General features: G+C 47.6%; 1 non-coding gene across 1 annotated transcript; it reads right to left on the bottom strand.

The window, feature by feature from the left end:
• Nucleotides 1-1,140: 1,140 nt before the first annotated feature.
• On the bottom strand, nt 1,141-1,311 carry LOC116990252. Its single transcript, XR_004416496.1, has one exon. It is a non-coding gene; the product is annotated as a U1 spliceosomal RNA (small nuclear RNA).
• Nucleotides 1,312-5,605: the final 4,294 nt, after the last annotated feature.

The raw sequence follows: 5,605 nt of genomic DNA, 5'->3' as shown, positions 1-5,605 counted from the left end.
TGGCTGAAGATATGCTTAATTCCCGGCTCGAATCAGTAAAAGGGTCGGGTCCCGGGACCGGCGTCATGAGTGGGGCTGAGTGGCTGTGGGGGCAGAAACCGTGTGAAAAACAGGTTGGCGTTGAACCGGTTTCATTTAATCCCCAAATTTCGCGTCGGAATAGACTAGTATAAATATCAGTGTGGGTATGTGTCTTTGCGCATTTGTTCAATGGATCATCATTAGTGAAGGAATGGCGTGTGTGAGATTAGTCACAAATTCCTGGAGAAACTCAGCGGGGACAGGCAGCATCTCTGGAGAGAAGGAAAGGGTGACGTTTCGGGTCGAGACCCTTCTTCAGACTAGTGTCAGGGGAGAAGGAGACGGGAGAGAAAGGGACACAGCCGCCTGTCTGTCAGCAGATATTTCCCCTCCAAAATAAACTTTATTCAGAATGGAAATATAGTCAAGAGAGTTTTATTGTCATATGTCCCAGGTAGAACAATGAAATTCTTACTTGCAGCAGCACAACAGAATAAGTAAACACAGTACACTCTAAACAACATAATAAATGGGGGAAAAGTTCAGTGTGGGCACACACACAGGTACACAGAAAAACAAATAAGCAATAATAGTGCAATAATAACCATAATAGTCTCTTTATACCCATTTGAGGTTGTAGTGTTTAATAGCATAATGGCTGTTAAACAGCCATTTGGCTATAAAAGAAGATGTTCCTGAACCTGGACGTTACCGTTTTCAGGCTTCTGTACCTTCTTCCCGATGGCAGGGGTGAAACGAGAGGGTGACCAGGGTGGTGTGGATCTTTGATGATGCTGGCTGCCTTTTTGAGGGAGCGAACACGGAAAATCCCTTCGATGGTGGGGAGGTCAGAACCCGCGATGGACTGGGCAGTGTTCACAACATTGAGTAGTCTTCTTCGCTCCTGGGCATTTCAAGTTGCCGAACCAGCCCATGATGCAACCAGTCAACATGATCTCTAATGCACACATGTAGGAGTTGAAGAGAACAATTCACATAATTCTCAACGTAGTCGGAATGGAATACGAGTCTGTAAGGGAGCAACTCCACCTCAAAACTCATTGATCGTCCAGCATATGTATTGTTCGCATGTATTAATTATATTTTTTATTTGGAAATCAGGGGAGAACGCGAACGCAGTCCCCCGCTACCACAACATTTTGCAGTCGAGTATCCCGCATTTGGGGACATCGCAGGCATCAGCACACCCGAAGTGCAATGGGATAGCCTCGTCCTGGGAGAACTTAAAAAAAAAAAATTCAAAATAGACTTTATTCAATTGATAAATATAAACAATTCATGAACCGTGCGAAAGCTTCATCCGACATTTTCGGTCACTATACAAATCGCTGAATACAATTTTTTCAAATTTTCCTCAAATTCCACCAAAACGGTCCCCCACCCGTGCCACTCATGTGGCCCCTGTCCAAGTAATAAATATATACAACGTGTGAACCGTGCGATAAATTCATCCGACATTTTCGGAGGCTATACACATTTTTCAATACAGTTTATACATGTTTTACATTCCACGAAAATGTCCCCCACCCGTGCCACTCATGTAACGGATTATGATAGAAACACGAATAACGAGAGCAGCTGACTGTCACGGTAGCGCAGCGGTAGCTTTGCTGCCGTACAGTAAATGCTGTACCGGAGACCCGGGTTCGATCCCGACTACGGAGTTTGTATGTTCTCCCCGTGACCTGCGTGGGTTTTCTCCGAGATCTTCGGTCTCCTCCCACACTCCAAAGACGTACACGTTTGATGTAAAAAATTGTCCCTCGTGTGTTGTGTGTAGGATAGTGTTAATGTGCGGCGGGACGAATGGCCTGTTTCCGCTCTGTATTTCTATTACACGGGGGGGAGAACATTGCGTTTTACAGCAATTTTCCAGCAGAAAACCAGACCTGGAATGTACACCTCACACACAGGGTGGAAAGGGTTTCACCTTCCAGTGAAAGCGGTTCTGATTTCCACATCCTTTGTTTGACAAAGCTCGCTGGCTTCACCCCTGTAATCAGTGATATTTAGTACTAGGTAACACGCTGTAACTATGTAGTTAAGTACTCTGGTCCTGTACTTCAGGACCAGAGTACTTAAGTATATAGTTACAGCGTGGAAGGCTCCAACATATGATCAGGTCTCCCTTGTTCTGGACTGGGCCCACAAGTGGAATTAGACTGGGATTTCTTCAGAATGAGAGTCGGTTGAGGGAAACTAGACGTACAGAACAAATCACAGCCGGCACCGATGAGTCAAGAAAGGTGGAGCCCACAATGGTCCATAATTGGCCGTGAAAGAGGTGATAATGAAGGGATACAAACAGCGAAACTAGCAACACGTCTATGGTGGAGGAGGAATGGAGAGAGAGGGAATGCAAGGGTTACTTGTAATTACAGAAATCAATATTCATACCGCTGGGCTTTATGTGAATGAACAATGAAGATGTGTAGGAAGGGAGTGCAGATGCTGATTTAAACCAAAGATAGACACAAAACGCTGGAGTAACTCAGCGGGTCAGGCAGCATCTCTGGAGAGAAGGAATGGGTGACGTTTCGGGTCGAGACCCTTCTAAGAGTTACTCCAGCATTTTGTGTCTACCGTCAGTCAGTTTCAGGGTTGCTTTAGTTCCTTTAGTACTCGATCAATATCGTGTGTTGCGCTGCTGGTCAGTGAAGTTCGTGAACATAGAAATGTGTTACATCTTCACACGGCTCCCCACGGCTTCAAGACTCAACGATAAATTCAATATTAACGAACCTCCTGCCTCGCGTTCTCTGCATTCAGCTTACCCCTCCTTTAGTAATTTCCAAATCATCCGCCCCTCTTTTTCTGCACCACCACATTGTCACTTTTACCGGGGGTTTTTTCATTTGCCAGACGGCTTTTTATATTTTCACAAAAGTAATTTCTGTTCCGTTGTCGGACCCGGTTAACGCGTTAAAATGAACGGATCGATAGACAGACAACTCTGATTTCAGTTGCTGTTTATTTCACTCTTCCCACATTTACATTCCCCCTGGTTTTATTTCCGCGCTCACTGGGGTTTGTTTCGCGACGCGGAATTTGGGGATTAAATGGGAGCCCTTCGTTCAGCGCCGACCTGTTGTCCACCGGGTTTCTGCCCCACAGCCCCTGAGCCCCGCTCCTGACGCCGGTCCCGGGACCCGACCCTTTAAACACCCGGAGCGGAACCGGAGCTGATTCTCAGCCACTGGTCTTCATCCCAAGGCCCAAAGAAAGGATAAAGTTTCTCCGTGAATTTATTCCCAGTGAAGGTGTGGAGATGGGACTTGGTGTCCGCGTCGTAAAATGAAACTGTCCCGGACTCGTAACTGAGATAAACTCCCACCCTGCCGGGGATGGGACGGGCGGCGAGAGGGAATTGAGGGGAGGTGAGTGCATTAAACACGTCAACCTGCCGCCCGATGCTCCAGACTCCAGTCTCCGTGAACTGCTGTTCCTTTCCCTTCCTCTCCACAGACTCAGCGGCGACTCCCAGACTCCAGTACCGACTCCCCGCCACCTCCACCTCCCAGTAATGTCTCCCCGATGTGAATCCATCCGATCCCAGCACACACGCATACATTGTAAACCTCTTCCCGGTGTCAGGGAGACTCCTCCGGGTCTCGGTCCGTCTCACCCTCTTCCGATCCTCAGACACCTCGAGCCGCGCATGTGCTGTTTCCACATCCAGGGTGACGGAGACTGGGGGGAGAAGCAGAGAATCAGAGAGCCCCCGGGGGTCGGGGGGGAGACTCGGGCACAGGCGGGCGGACAACGGAAACCTTGCCCGGGGTATCACCCAATTACGTGAGATGGACAACACAACAGCACAAACGTTTCTCCGCGTTTTACTCAGAGGAAAGGAGGGGGGGGGGGGGGGGGGTGCTCGTGGATTGCAGGAGCGGGTCGGACAGCAGAGTTGGGATTGTGTGTGTACATAGAGAGAGAGAGAGAGAGAGGACGATGGAGAGATTGCGGGTGGGCATTTGGAGCGGTTGGGCAGGGTTTTGTGAGATCTCGCTGTTAGGTGGTGGAGAGGGAATCAGATTATCAAGTAGCGGATTGAAATAAGTGTAACAGGAAGTATTTATAAAGGCAGGCAGGATATCGGATGTAATATTGGAGAATTGGGGCCAGTGTGGAACTGGCACACAGGAGGAGTTGAGGCCTGGGGCAGAGTCGTCATCATCACACAGAATAGAGGCGATTTCAGATGCCAGTTGTGATGCTTCTGCTCATGTTCTCTGCAGCAGAGGGCGAGACTGAAGGAGGGGCGGCTTCCACCACTGAAAAATGTCGGGATTGAATGTCCCTTGTGCAACACAGAATGTGTGGAGGCTCGCGATTGTAGGGTCGCTGAAGGAGAGGAGATTCATCGGTGGAAATGATCCTGGACCTGTAACCCAGAATTCATTCAACTCAGGCTAAACCAATATATGGGCTTTCATGGGGCATTGGACATGTTCCCTCATGGTGGGCGAGTGGTGAAAGAGAAGGCATATGATATCCGATATGAGCTGGATAATTGGATCCAAGATTGACTTGGTTTAAGGAGGCAGAGGGTATTGGCATCAGGATAGTTTTGTGAATGAAAGATGTGGAATGGTAGTGGCTATCTGTACGCAGTGGTCTTCAGCAGGGATCTGTCCTGGGATTGTTGCTGGTTATGATATATATTAACAACCACTTTCCGTGCCGTAGGCATGTGATGTACATTTGTACTGACGTGGAAATTGTTGGTGCTCTGGGTCACGTGGAAGGCTATCAAGGCTGGTCAGCCTCACTTGGTGTATTGTGTGCAGGTCGACATGCTCAAGGAAGGATGTGTTTGTGCTGGAGAGGGAACAGAGGAGATTCATCGGGTCTGAGTCTGATTCATTGATTCATGAAGTAGGATCTCGACCCGAAACGTCACCCATTCCTCCTCCCCAGAGATGCTGCCCGACACGCTGAGTTACTCCAGCATTTTGTGTCTATCTTCGATTAAAACCAGCACCTGCACTTCCTTCCTACAAAGATTCATCGGGATGTTGCTTGTGTTGGTGGACTTTCGTTACAGGGGGACATTCGTCACAACATCTCAATTTCCAGGTGTATGTGAGCAAGAGGATCTTTGTCTGGACAAACAAATGTCTGGAGAAAAAGCCTAGACTAAGGTGAATGCTAGTTTCCCTGACAAGTCTAATTCAAGCAATGCCTCAACATGATAGACAGTTAATAACAGTGAACCTCACGATTCCAACATGCGGCAACACTGAATCACCAGAAACTTCAGTCACTGACAAATCAGACAGAGTTATGGCACAAATCTCCCTCTGAAGATCGCCCATAAATGTTGGTAACAATCCTGGTCAGCACATTCATACCACATTTCAATACTTATAAGGTCATAATATCATGTGATAGGAGTAGAATTAGGCCATTCGGCCCATCAAGAACTCCGCCATTCAATAATGGCTGATCAACCTCTCCCTCCTAAATCCATTCTCCAAACTTCTCCTCCAAACTTCTTACACCTGTACTAATCAAAAATCTATCTATCTATCTATCTATCTATCTATCTATCTATCTATCT

The sequence above is a fragment of the Amblyraja radiata genome, chromosome 30 (genome assembly GCF_010909765.2).
Source record: "Amblyraja radiata isolate CabotCenter1 chromosome 30, sAmbRad1.1.pri, whole genome shotgun sequence".
In the NCBI taxonomy this organism is placed as follows: Eukaryota; Metazoa; Chordata; class Chondrichthyes; order Rajiformes; family Rajidae; genus Amblyraja; species Amblyraja radiata.
Note: the sequence above shows the minus strand (reverse complement) of the source record. Positions and strands in the feature narration are given on the sequence as shown.